This window comes from Arachis ipaensis, chromosome B5, assembly GCF_059453495.1.
Source record: "Arachis ipaensis isolate K30076 ecotype BB chromosome B5, ASM5945349v1, whole genome shotgun sequence".
Classification (NCBI taxonomy): domain Eukaryota; kingdom Viridiplantae; phylum Streptophyta; class Magnoliopsida; order Fabales; family Fabaceae; genus Arachis; species Arachis ipaensis.
Window position 1 is genome coordinate 1,313,176 of NC_142440.1, and position 15,240 is coordinate 1,328,415.

The 15,240-nt window shown below is 36.4% G+C and overlaps 1 long non-coding RNA gene across 2 annotated transcripts; it reads right to left on the reverse strand.

The window, feature by feature from the left end:
• Window positions 1-4,026: 4,026 nt before the first annotated feature.
• LOC148563192 (uncharacterized) lies at window positions 4,027-6,478 on the reverse strand. 2 transcript variants are annotated; one of them, XR_015883645.1, is made up of 4 exons: window positions 6,197-6,478; window positions 5,742-5,828; window positions 5,034-5,120; window positions 4,027-4,410 (listed from the first exon to the last, which is right to left on the reverse strand). It is a non-coding gene; the product is annotated as an uncharacterized LOC148563192 (long non-coding RNA). The 2 variants fall into 2 exon arrangements; XR_015883644.1 differs by having other exon boundaries at window positions 5,034-5,828.
• Between the last annotated feature and the right edge of the window lie 8,762 nt (window positions 6,479-15,240).

A 15,240-nucleotide genomic window follows, 5' to 3' on the forward strand; every position in this document is an offset into this window, starting at 1 on the left:
ATGTATCATTAATCTCAATAATGTTTGATAATCACTTTAATCATGTTTTAGTTTTCCAAACTCAATAAACCCTAATATCATAAACCGATGAACTTTAAGAGGGTTTTAACCAAAAAAAAAAGGATATAAACGGCATGCGTTTGAGGAATTGGAATTTAGAAGAAAAAGATAAGAGAATAAGACAAACCTTTTGGAGTATAGAAGAAGAAAAATGAGGCTTGTCGTGAGAAGAAGAAGAATTTCATTTTGCGGAGAGAGATCCATTGTTGCATCTCATTGAAACCATGCTTCTTATTCCCTTTCTTTCCTTTGTCCCTTAGCTTGTTTCTTTCTTTTTTCTTTTGTTTTTCGTTTTTGTTTTTTGGCTTCTTCAACAATTCAAGAAGAAGAAGATAAAAAGGTGTGAAAAAGAAGAGAGCAAGAGTTGGAGTTTTGGGAGGGAGGCAGCGACAATGGCTCAAAGAGACTAGGATTGGAGAAGGGAGAGTGAGGAATGAGAAGCGAACTAACAAAGTGAGCTTCCGCTTTCAGACACTTAACAAACCTAAAATGATGTTTTTTTTTAAACCAACCAATTCCTGGTCTAATCCAACTGGCATAGAAAGGTTTTAGTTTTATTGGTATATCATTCCTATTTAAAATTTTTTATTTGTTTTTTTAAATAATATATTTTTAGAATTTAAATTAAACTCAAGAACATTATAATTGCATAAGACTAAAGAACCTACTATTGTAATTCATCTTAATCATTATTATTGATACGTTACCTCAAACTTCGGCCGCCCGAGAAACTCGGCACGTGAGCAGCTAAGATCGGCCTCACCCATTCGAAAAAATAGGAAACGTGTTTAACAAACTTAATCACCAAAACAGAATATCATAACCAACCTACAAACTAGGACTTATCCACCAACGGGTAAAAACAACCCCTATAAGACCGAGCTAATATCCTCGGTTAAGGATCAGGTTCCATTCTCAGTCTTCATATTTACTTAATTACTCTCACTCGAGATTATCACTAACTTGAGCATCGGAGTATCTTTTGCAGGTATTCCCGCCGCGGTGTTCGTTCCAAGCCGACGTATAACTCTTCCTCTCCGACGACTATTTGCTCGGAGTCACTAAACTCGGCCACCCCAGTGGCAGGATGAAACAATTATAAATTATTTATTTTAAAACGTATTATAGAAAACAATGCATAAATAAAACGGCCGTGGATTCCTTACTCCTACATTTTTGTAGGAGTATCATTAACCTGCATTAAAATAATTATAAAATATACCCCGTTTTTTTTTTTGTAAAAATCATTAATTACATTTTAATCTCTCTAATTATTGGTTTTTTAATTTTGTTCCTTTTCCTTTCATTCTCACATTAGAAGCATTCAGAGAAGAGAGGAGAAGTTCTGCTAGGGTTTTCATACAATTTCAATTCATGCATTTCTCTCTTCCTTTTCCTCTGCTGCAAATCTTCATTAGCATATCCTCGCCGCCGCAACACGCCTCCGCTGCCACCGCAACCTGCCGCCGCCGCGCCTGTGTTGCCGCCGCGCACGACGCTGCCCCCGCCGCGCAAGACGTTGCCGCCGCCGCGCAAGACGCTTCCGCCTCCGTCGCGCAAGACGCTGCTTCAACGCTTGGAGGTTAGTTAATCATTATGCCTTTTCAATTCATGGATCCCTTTTTCTTCCTCTCTCCCTCTGTCATTAAAAAACCTAAATGTGTGTTTATTGGTTATGACTCTCAATATAAAGGATGAAGGATACAAGTGTTTATTGGTTCCATCGAATTCTGATTTTGGTCCACTCCCTGCGATTGTTAATTTTGTGATTGTGCCACTACTTGATTGTTAATTTTGGTTTTGGTTCCATGGAATTTTAATTTTCTTACTGATGCAGAGGTACATAAAGCAGAACAATGACGTTGCCCTTTGTGCACCAGAGATGGGTATCAATTTCTTTCACTTCTCTACTTTCTTTGTACAGATTATTAACTCATTACTTCTCTTTCTGCTCCTGTTCTATCAGCTGTTGGTGAGCGATATTATAAGCTCACTGCTGAGGCCTTGAGGGTACGCGGAGTACTCGTACGTGTTGTTCCCCCAAGCATTGAGGGATCTGGATTTGATTTCAGACCGTCCATCCCATTTATAACGGCATTATGTCGCGCATAATAAACCAAGATCAGGATCAGGAGGTTAAGGAGTGTGCCATCTCCTGCATTGGCCTCATTGTGTCAACATTTGGTGATCATCTTTAAATGAAGAACTACCAGCATGCCTTCCTGTACTTGTTGAACGAATGGGAAATGAGATAACTCGTCTTACAGCTGTCAAGGCATTTGCTGTCATTGCTGCTTCTTCACTTCGGATGGATCTTTCGTGTTCTGGAGCATGTAATAGCAGAGTTGGCTGCATTTCTACGTAAAGCTAATCGAGCAGTAAGGCAGACAACCTTAGGAACCTTAAATTCACTTATAGTTGCATATGGTGATAAGATTGGTTCTTCTGCATATGAAGTTATTATTGTAGAACTCTCGGGACTAATTAGTGATTCTGATTTACATATGACAGCTCTTGCCCTTGAACTCTGCTGCACGTTAATGAGTGACAAGAGGTCCAGTCCTAGTGTTGGTCTGGCTGTCAGAAACAAAGTTCTTCCTCAAGCTCTGACATTAATTAAAAGCTCCTTGCTGCAGGGACAAGCCCTTTTGGCTTTACAGAAGCTGCTCTAGTCTATTCTGCAAACAATATTTCTGCTAATGTAAAGATTTATGATTTGTTGATTGTATGAAAATATTTGAAGCTTGCATTGAAATTAATCAAAACAATTATTTATTTTTTTTGTTAAATTTCTTTTTTCTGATACTATCAAATATCTAAGTTTATTGTTGTTTTTGAAAGTTATATTCAAATTATTCTTTGCATGAATAATAATGAGCTTTTAAGTTGAATCCCTATGCTTATTGTTTTTCTGTTTTGTTGTTGATGCATTTTATTATTGTTGGAAATGTTGATGAAATCCATATTTATAATCAATGCATATACCAGTGAATTCATGCTAATACTTTGAGAACAGGTTTGGTGTTTGAGCTATATGCTTTTTCCTGGTAATGCACTTAGCTTAAGCTGTCTCTTATTTCAAATCTTAAATGTGTTTATTGCTCCAGCTGTAACCAACTTTAAGGCCTTCACATGTAATTGTGTTCTTAATTTATTGCTCATTGTACTTCGTCATCTTTAAATTTGTGTATGAGTTCTGCAGAAGTTATGTTGATACACTGTTCCACTCTTCCTTACACTTACATACACTAGTACTCATTTTATTATTCAAAACAAACATTTCTTTCTCTCATGTTACATTTATCACTTTATTATTATATAACTTTTATTTAAAATACAGTCATAAAATAAAACATCTATATACACATGTCAAAAAAATAAAGAGTGTTGTCTATTATTAATATATATATATATCTTGCGTGAAAAGTGAAAACGATGTTCTATTATTTATCGGATGTTGATAAACTCTACTTTTGTTATTTAGATATACATATACCTGCTACATCAATACATGCTTAATGTCCTAAAAGGGAAAAGGGTAGTCCAGGGTTCAATATACCAAATGAATCGTAGTTATCAAGTAAAAGCTACATGCCAAGCAACTATATTTTAAACATGTTTTTATACTTTCATATTCATATTAATTGGGAAAAATACAAAATTTGTCCATAATCTATTACTAATTTATACAGGAGTTTGATGTGGTGGAAGTCATCGTCAATGTTGTTGCTAATGCTATGTTTCTTTCCACTTACCCCCTTATTTTCATGTTAAAATTTTATTTATCCTAAGTCTAAAATAATTTTTTGGGAAAAGAAAAAGATAATATATACTTATACATAAAAAGAATTAGAATACTTTAGCTATTTTTTTTCTTTTTTATATTTATCTCTTATATTTAATCATTGAATTATAATATTATATTTATTTATTGTGTTGTATAAAAAAAAATAAATAAGATACAACTTGATAAAGAAATACTCTCCCAGCGTTAATTTTATTAAAAGCACCTTTTTGGCATGCACCGAATTCGTTGGACTAATGCCCTTGTTATAGAATTTGAGTCCGTCTGTAGTTTTTCTGCCTCACCAAAATAAGAAATGGCAAGTAATCCTATCATACTGTCATGTACTATTCAAGAGGGTACTCTCCTATAGTTTTGGGACAAATATAATTCTATTAAAGTTGTACAATTTTACTCCCTACTCAGTCTCTGAGCTGTGCTGCAAAATCAATTAGTTGCAAATTCTGTTTTGGCTCACTTTTATTTGGACAACAATATTACTTCTTCAGCTTGATGCTTCGTCTCAATAGGACCTTTGACACTAGTCCTCTTAAGAGGAAATGTTACTGCAATCAGCAAGCATGGAATTGGATCAGTTAATTTAAAAAGACATCTAGCCACAATTAAGCATGATTCAAATGAAACCAAAACACGTGAAACTCCAAAGGTTGTAAAGTTTTAACAGATTAAACTATAATTCTATCAAAGCTAGAGAGAGGGATTACGCATAACAGAATTATAAAAGCATAACCAAATTTTGTGGGTGGAAGCTAGTCATTATAAAAGCATGATAAAAGATATCCAAAGCAAGCAGGACAGAAAGTTGTACGCAAATTTCATACAAGTTAATGAACTTCAAACGCAACAAAAATAAAATTTAACACTGATAAATGGAATTACAACCACAATAGATGAACCGGCTTAATACTCTTTCTGCAAATCAGATTTACCTAGCTATTAAAAGAAGCAAGATAAACAAATCGCTGTAACTAAAGAAACACATGCTTGATTTTCTGCCATAAAGTATAGTAATGTTTGACAAAAATAGAGAAAGTATATAAAATAAAAACAATGCAATGAAGTGAACAGATAATACTGGGCAATCATCATTCTAAGGATTAAACATGAAAATCAAAAGGCATGCCTTTACAGATACATATATAACATCAAACAACAAGATCACACTCACCCTTTTCTGAGAACTTTCAACCCAATATTTATTAGGTTTCGAGAACCTTAGCTTGCCAGCCTTCATTACCGAAATTGCATCACAGTCCTAGAAGAATTGTTACAGGAAAAGAAGGTAAGAACCATGAAAGGATTCGCCATAAACTAGCATCAAGCCATAACAAGAGTACAAACCTCAACCTTTAGTCATAAACACGAACAACAACAACCATCGCAAAAGCTGAATTCCAATAAGATTAAAAATCTCCATTTCAGAAGGCATTGCTAAAGTCAAATTGCCTTATAGTGAAGTTTCTAGAGAGAGCAAGACTTAACACAACTCTAATTGTTGTAGGTCTAATAACTGGACTAACAACATGCTTGAAATCAAACCCCTCTTCTTAATAGAATCCTTGAGCAACAAGCATAACTTTATACTTTTGAACACTACCATTAAAATGTCTTTTTATAGCAAAAACCCACTTATAACCTATTATCTTAGCATGCTCAGATGTTGGAACCAAAGTCCAAGTTTGATTTTTTATTAAGGCATGATACTCATCAAGCATAGCCTTATGCCAGTGTGGTATTTGTAAAGCAAGTTTAGCAGTTTTAGGAGGTTGTTCATCTGTGAATTCTTTATGAAAAGGAGTGTGAAAGAGTTTAGAAGTGATTGCAACTGTTTTAGAGCGAGTAAGCATGTTGTGAGTGTTCTTGGGCACAATATTACCAGGTTGTGTAGTTGCAGTTCGTAATTCTGATGCTGTGTGTATAGGGAGTTGAATTTTAATTCTTCAAATAGGCATCATTCTTTGACCTGTGAATCCATATTAATTTCAATAGTAGAATCATAATGCTTATTCTTGTCATTGTTAATGATAGATTTATTGTAACTTGTAAGAGTTAGATTTTAATGCAGGAATCTGTAAACTAATAGAAGGAATAATCTTATCAGTATTTGTTTTAGAATCAATTTGATGTTAGGAAACTAATTCAGAATATAGAAAGCAATTTTCATCAAACACATTTCTAGAAACAAATTTTGTTATTAAAAGATAAACACTTGTATCCTTCATCCTTTATATTGAGAGTCATAACCAATAAACACACATTTAGATTTTTTAATGACAGAGGGAGAGGAAGAAAAGGGATCCATGAATTGAAAAGGCATAATGATTAACTAACCTCCAAGCGTTGAAGCAGCGTCTTGCGCGACGGAGGCGGAAGCGTCTTGCGCGGCGGCGGCAGCAGCAGGTGCGCGGCGGCAGGTTGCGCGCGGCGGCGGCAGTAGGTTGCGGTGGCGGCGGAGGCGTGTTGCGGCGGCGAAGATATGCTAATGAGATTTGCAGCAGAGGAAGAGGAAGAGAGAAATGCAGGAATTGAAATTGTATGAAAACCCTAGCAGACCTTCTCTTCTCTTCTCTGAATGCTTCTAACGTGAGAATGAAAGGAAAAGGAACAAAATTAAAAAATCAATAATTAGAGAGATCAAAATGTAATTAATGATTTTTACAAAAAAAAAATGGGGTATATTTTGTAATTATTTTAATGTAGGTTAATGATACTCCCACAAAAATGTAGGAGTAAGAAATCCATGGCCAAATAAAACAGTTGATCACACTGTCGTAAAAAAGATAAATAATATTAATATTGATCATTATACTAAGGTTATTATTATATTATTAAAATTGAATATTCTGTTAGTCTCTATAATTTTATTAAAATTGTAATTAAATTTTTATATATTTTTTTAATTATTGAATTGTTAAACCAATTTAAATTTTGAATTAAGCCTTATTAATAATAAACATTAAAAAATATTTATAAAGTGTTAATTTTCTATTATATTTATTCTTTGCGGCGATCATGATGGAGAAACGAGAGCGTGGAGCACATAATGAGTGATGAAGTTGAGTTTTTTATGATATAGCGAGAAACAGAGAAGGGAAGGAAAAAAAGAGTTTTTCGTCGAAGGGTGAGAAAATAAAAAGAAAAAATATTATTTTGTGTCATTCTAAAAAAAAAGAGAGAGACTCACGTTTAAAAAATTAACAAATACTGAAGATATTTTTAATTTGAAAATAGAATATTCTATTAATTTAAACATTTTTTTTATATAATAATGATCTAATTATAAAATTTAAAATATTTTAGAGAGTCAATTAAAAAAAAATATAAAGACTTAAATATACCTGAGTTTGAAAGTAATTGTGTTTAACGTTACGAGCTTTAAAGAGACTATAAAGTATAAACGTAATAATCTACTATGTCTATCTGATGTTGCACATCGATAATGTTCAATATAGGGGATCTTTTTAGATGATAGGATGAATCAAATTCATCCATCCATGCTATTTGATTCCATTGATTTTCTGTGTTAATGCCTTGATGGTCCATTCAGCTGTTAAACTCCACAACGACCTAGAGACACCAGTAGAATATTGAAACAGTCATCTGCTCTATCCATCATTGAATATATAATTCTAGATATTTCATCTTCTTTTGTTCTAATTCACTGAGTCATCAGTCATCAATACCTAACAACAAAATATTATACATACATAATGTGTTTAGAAATGGAAATATTTGGTAACCAAAGAAAATCAGCCAAAAATAGTCATAACTTATTTTATTTAATATTCATTAATTGTTGTGATAATTAATTAATGTTAAATAAGGTAAGTTCTGGCTGTTTTTTTGTCTACCTAGTATTATCCGTTTAAAAATAATAATACACGTAAAATTTTTATATAAATTGACACAAATGATATTCCTTAATTGAGTTTGAGTCTATCAAAATTCAGTTGATCAAGATTTATTAAGTATAATTGAAAGCAAGGAATACTTCATGTTAGGCTGGTATAATTTTGTATTAATTATTACTGCTCTTACTTTGTATTATTAAATATATTTAATTAGATGAATGTGTTATAATATTATTTAAAGTGTATTTGAATGAGTTTCTAAAAAAATTTATTTTTTGATGAGTTATTTTTTTAAAAAAAAAATTAAAAAATAAAAATAATTTTATATTTGAATATCTCATAAAAAGATATTTTTATTTATTAATTATGGTTGGATATAATAATACAAAAATACTTTTTGTTTATTTATTATGTAAAAAATATCTTTTTTAAAAAATATATATTTTTTAAAAAAATTATAAATTGTAGCTTTTAAATTTTTTTTATTTTTCTAGTATTTTTATTTTTATTATTAAAAATTTGTTAAATACGCTAAAAATTTTTTTTTTTATTTAATTTTTTTATCAACTTAATGGCATCCAAACAAGTACTTAAAATAAAAGATGATTATTAATAAACGAACATTATTAATGACACATTATTTATCAAAAACAACTATATATATATCAAAATTAACTATCACAGTAGAATATACATTAAAATATAAATTAGATTACACATATATAATAACTAATTTTAATATATAAATAATATATTTGATCAAGAAATATACATTTTGTTCATTATTGACTATTAAATAGTGAGTATTGACCTCAAATTGCACCCAAAATGCTCGGATCCGGTATTATTTGTTGGGATAAAGTATATTTTATCCCTAAAATTTTTAAAAATTATAAAAATCTTAAGATTTAATTTATATCAATTTTATCTTAACATTTTTAATGACTTTTAATTTTTGATCTATTAAATATTTTAACTATCAAAGGCTAATCAACAATTCTCTTCCTCATTCATAGGTCCAAATCAGTCCAGACTAGACCATGTTATGGTTTACTAGGTTTGGCTTACATAAAAATATATGTCTAATTTTGGTCTATTATTAGATACTTTTTTTTATGGATTGTTATTTTAGAGGCATAGTCAGACCTTAGGTATGTTTTTTGAGCGTGTTTCGTTTAAAACAAAATTCAATACTTGATGTGATATGAAATATCTTAAGTCTATAACTTTAAAATTTTGCATACCTTAAAACTTTTTTGTTTACATGGATTGGATTGTAATGAATTGGACCTTTGAATTTATCTAATTAAAAAAAAAAAATCAGTTTTGAGTCAACGAAAAATATAATTTTGTCGTATAATTTTATGAAAAGAAACAATTGGACCAACTCACTTTCAATCAATAAGAGTTGTATACAACTATATATTACAAGAAATCAAAATTTCTATTTCTGGACTTTCAAGCTAGATAAGAATGTTCTAATAACTTTGTTCAACATTGAATGAATGTTATGAGTAGGGGGTGTGAATGGGTAGGGTAGAATAGGGTTTGGATCCAATTCTAACCCTACTCGCGGGTTGAGAATTTTTCAACCCTAATCTTACCCGCTCTTAACTCGTGGGTACTCGATCTTACCCGCGGGTTATAAAAAAGATACAATTTTATTATATAACTTGATGATAATTTAAAATATAACTAATTTTTATGTAAAAAAGAATATTAAATTATCAATTAATGATTTTTTTTTTTAGTGGCTAAGAATATTTTACATTTAGTGAGAGATATTTAATTCAACATCTATTTAAAACATATTTTTATATAAGTATATAACATATACATATATAGAGAGTACGGGTTGGTCGGGTAGGGTTGAGGCTCAACCCACATCCTACCCGACCCGCACGAGAATCCTATCCGCATCCAACCCTATCCGCTGTAGATCGAGTTGGCAATCCTATCCAATCGGATAGGGTCGAGTTGGGTACCCGCGAATAAGGTACATATTGCCACCCCTAGTTATGAGGTCTTACTGCAACCTTGGAGACAAATAACTCAATGTTTACATGTCCTAGTTTGAAGGGATTTTTTTTTAATATTTTAGTGTGGGGTCAAATTTTTCAAGAAATAACTTTTGAAGTAGAGTGATCATGACGACAACGAACTAATTAGTGATAATGATTTTAGTTTTTTACAAGGCATTGCTTTAGTAAATTACACATGCAACATTTATAAAATTCATGTACTACTGGTGAGATATTCCTTAATTTTTTAAGTTTTTCATTATTCATATTGTCTACTGTCTTTTTTTCTAAAATTTTAATTTTTCTAAACGTATCTGAGAATATTTGTGATATGAGAAAGATGAAAACAGATCATTGAGTAAAAAAAAAAAACGAAGCTGTGAAATATGTGCTTTAATTATTATGTATAAAAAAATATATTACAGTAAATTTATACACACTTAAAAAAGAGAAAATGTAGCTAGATATTAGTGTAAAAACCAACATTCTATAATAAATTGTAACAAATTTTTATCCTTTTTACTTATTTTCTTAACACCTCTTAATTTTTTTTTTGAAATAAAGAGCTCAACACACAAGGTGGAGCAATAGAGTAAACCATAACAACACATGAAACAGGAACAACACCAGATTACTTAGCGTACATGACAACCCCTAGTCATCTTCGGCAATGCCATCAATAACCAAAGGGTTCACCACCAAGCCATTCATCAGAGAATTCAAAAGACCTGTTTAGAATTTCTGCCACACTAGATACTTGATTTTTGAAGATTCTACGATTCCTTTCTAGCCAGATTGTCCATATAACAGCAAAAAATCCAATGAACCACCGCTTCCTCTCATCCTTCCGCACTGAACCAGTCATCCAACTTAGGAAGTGATCCTTTAAAGAACCTGGCAGTGTCCAAATCCTCCCAAGAGCGAACAGCCAAGCACTCCACACCTGCCAAGTGAGCTCACATCCAATAAACAAATGAAACGCCGTCTCTTCAGACTTACCGCATAACACACACAAATTATCTTGTTGTGCAATAACGCCTAATCTACACAATCTATCCTTGGTTTTCACCCTGCCCACCAACACAAACCAACCAAATAGCTCGATCTTTGGGGGTACGAACCCTCTCCAGATAGCACTAGTGAAACTATAGGTTGTGATGTCCTCCGGAAGAGTCTCTGATTGCAGCACCTGCACAAAGGAGTTAGTGGAAAAAATACCAGATTTATCAAATTTCCATACCACACTATCCTCTCTTTCGTTTGTTAACTTTACTGTTTGTAGCCTCTCTTGAAGTTGGTTTACTAGCTCCAACTCCCACTGGAATAACTCTCTCCTCCATTGAAAACTCCAAATCCACTCTAACCCATCCCAGAACCCACAGTACCCTATAACGGATCCTTTGAGGTTTGAAACCGAGAAAAGTCTTGGAAACACATCTTTCAATGGACCACTAGCTAACCAGTTATCCTCCCAAAACCGGATTAATCTGCCATTACCTACCTCCATGGACAAGTCGCTGACCATCCTTTCTCTCACCTGAGGTTCTCTGATTTGTAATTGACAGATCTCCTTCCAAGGACCCCCTCTTGTAGGTATTGGCTGTCCACTCAGCATCTCAGAAGGATTCATGTTATTACAGGAGCAAACAACTTTCTTCCATAAAGGACAGTCCTCCTTCGAGAATCTCCACCACCACTTGAACAGTAAGGCTGTGTTTCGAGCCACTGTATCACCAACTCCCAACCCTCCTGCCTTTTTTGGAGCCATTACTATATCCCATTTTACTAGCGGCATCCCATACCCCCCGTCCTCTTTACTCCATAAGAACCGTCTTTGTAGTGAGATCAGCTTCTCCGCCACTGCTTTGGGCATCTTGTACAAACTGAGATAGTAAACAGGTAGGCTATTAAGAACCGATTTAATGAGGACCAGCTTACCCGCCTTATTGAGGGACTTTGCTTTCCACAGGCTCAGCTTTTCTTCCACCTTGTCAATCACCGGTTTCCATGTCCGAACAAGCCTCGGGTTTGCTCCCAGAGAGATGCCCAGGTACCTGACTGGTAGGGAAGCTTCCTTGCAACCCAATACATTACACATCTTCCGTGTCCACCGCCTCTCACAATTCACCGGAATAAAACTGGACTTTTCAAAGTTGATACTCAAACCAGACATCAGCTCAAAGCAACGCAACAAACGTTGGTAGTTCCTAATCGTCTTCTCCTCAGCAGGACAGAATAGGATCGTGTCGTCTGCAAACTGCAAGTGTGAGAGCTCAATGTTGTCTCGCCCAATCAGAATCGGAATGATACGCTCATTCCTCACAGCCTCCTGAATCATTCTATGGAGAACATCCACCACTAGCACAAACAGAAAGGGGGACAGAGGGTCTCCTTGTCTTAGTCCCCTTTCCATTTTGAACGGCTTCGAGGGGGAACCATTAATTAGAACCGACATAGATGCCGAGCAAACACATTCCTTTATCCAAGCCCTCCACCTACTGCCAAATCCCATCTTGTGCAGAACAATATCCACAAAACTCCACTTGACCCTATCATAAGCTTTTTGAAAGTCTAATTTGATTATCGCCGAGCTCTTCTTCTTGACTTTCAGCCACTGCACAGTTTCACAGGCAATCAGAGCCCCATCATGTATTTTCCTGCCCTTCACGAAAGCACTCTAAGTCTCCCCAACTAAACCCGGCATAACCTTCCGCATCCTCCGAACCAACACCTTAGAAATGACCTTGTATACACAGCCCACCATACTAATCGGCCGGAGATCTTTAATTTCTTTGGCACCAACAAACTTCGGCGCTAGTGCCACCCAAGTGACATTCGAATCCTTAGGTAGCACCGTAGACTGAAAGAATCCCATCACTGCCTCTGTGAACTCCCTACCGACCTCATCCCAACACTTCTTAATGAAGTTCATATTATACCCGTCACTTCCTGGTGCCTTAGTTGCCTCACAGTCCCAAACTGCTTCCTTTATTTCTTCCACGGATGGCATCAACTCCAGCTCTGTTGCCTCTTCCTCACTTATCTGCTCTACCAGTCCGTCCCGGAACCCTATATTAGGCGATGTCTCCTGATGGTACAAGTCTTTATAGAAATTTCGTACAGCAACCTTGATCATGGCTTGATTTCGTACTAGCCTTCCATTGATCATTAGAGCATCAATGCGGTTGTTTCTCCTTCGAGCTGAGGCTAAGTTGTGAAAGTAACGAGTATTCCTGTCCATCTCCTTAGCATGCCTGGACCGGGACATCTGCTTCCAATGGAGTTCCTTTCTAATATACCACTTCTTGCATGAGCTTACAAGTGCCTTTCTTCTAGATTCCATAGTCTCATCATACACTCCATTGCTCACCAAGTCATCGACTATCTTGATCTCTTCTTCAAACCTTTTAATCCTCATATCCATGTTTCCAAAATTCTCCTTGTGCCACTTGCCAAGTGGAATCGTCAACCCCTTCAGCTTATCCAAGAAAGGAGCATCCCCCAAGTTCCTCCACTCCTCCTTTACCATTCTCCGGAATCCTTGATGAGAAAACCAAGAATCCAGGCTACGAAAAGGTCTTGGTCCCCCTCTCATACGTGTCACATCCACAATCAACGGACAATGGTCTGATAATCCTCTAGGTCCACCTCGCAACCTTGTATCCGGAAATTCTTCTAACCACTCTAGGCTGACCAGGACCCTATCGATGCGACTGCAGGACTGGCCCCTGAACCAAGTGAACGTTCGATCAGTCAGAGCAAGGTCAACTAACTCCATATCCTGAATCCATGATTTAAAATCTACTGCAGACGTCGTCAACGAAACAGCCCCTTTCCTCTCTTCCACCTGAGTAACCTCGTTGAAGTCCCCCAGATAACAAACCGGCACTTGACATAACCCAGCTAGAAAGCTTAACTCTTCCCATACCAACAACTTCTCCTCCCTTACATGTGCACCATACACTAGGCAGAAAGCACAATGAAAGTTATTATTCAACAGCACACCATCCACACATAAGCATCTATCCCCTTTATAGCAGTTATATAGCTTAAATACTGCGTCATCCCACATCAAGAGCATACCTCCTGACGCCCCTTCCGCGCCGACAAACTCCCACTGAACTGCATCATTTCCCCAAAGTTGGGCTACTTCAAACTTAGTTAATGCTGCTTTCTTTGTCTCTATTAATCCTAGCATACTCAGATTAAATTTCCTCCTAAAATTTTTCACCATACTTAATTTTCCAACTCCAGCCAATCCCCTAATATTCCAAGAGCTAAAATTCATTTTAACACATTTATACACACCTTTTTTCGATTTTTCGGACGACTTCTCCTAGCTTTCTCCTTCTGCTTCGCTTGTTTCTTCTTCCGAGCGATCGCTTCATTTTGTGCTTGCAATATCGCCATTATATCATCCTCCTCATCATACTACACTGCTCCAGACTCCATTGCAAGCTCCCATGCCTTCCTGTTTTCGGACATTTCCTTCGCTCTTTTGTCTGGCATTTCTGATATTGCGTCGCTACCCGCATCACAACTGTCACACCCTAGGCCAGTCGAATCCTCAACTGCGTCTTCTCCCTCTATCTTAGACTCTGCCACTATTCCGTGAGCCTCATCTCCTTCTGGCCCACCCTCATCGCATTGGCCCCCATTGAGACGTGCCCCTGCATCGCCAAAACCACCAACACGCAAACTAGATTCCTCACCCAACCAGTCCGAGGCCATCCCTCCTCGTTCCTGCCTTACACTCACCTCAGCCACCCCTCCAGTGACATTCGGCCCTTCAGCACCTCCACTGATAACCTGCCTGGTCTCAGCGAACCCCGGCTCCCCACCATGGACAAGCTGCGCTCGCGCTGACTGCTCCCTACCCTTTTCCACCGCGGGCTTCGTCAACCATACATGGCTACCTTCCACGCCTGCGCCCTGGCTTCCCCTTCCTTTCTCGCCGTTAATCGTCGTCGACCACGGCGCCTGGTCCACATCCCCGCTGACTGCGGACTGCTCCAACCGAGATCGCCCTCCGTTATCAACCGCATCCTGGCTCGCCCTTCCTCTCACACCAGCAGTCGCCACAAGCTTCGTCACTCCCTTCGGCTCCCTCCCGTCGGCAAGAGAGTCAGCGCCGACTTTGGCCTCTCCGTCAATACCATAGCCCCGTTCCCCTCCCACATAACCCGCTAGTAATTCTGTCTGACCCAGCACCGCCAAGTTACCTCCGACCCGGTTCCGACCCGGTCCAGCTTGAAGAGCAGAGTTTTGGTCTTCTTGGTTTTGGCCCAACCTCACATCCTTGGCCTTAGAATGGATAGAATGGGCCTCAGCATTATTTTTATGGTGAGTGGGCCCAATGACTTCCAAACCCCTTCTAGTCTTATGCAAAACAGCTTCCTCGCGCATACAACGTCTTTCATAGTCCCATGATATAGTTTTTTCCGAATTTACCTCCTCACTGCTAGCCAGGGATCCCGTAATATCAGCAATTTTCTCTTTGGAA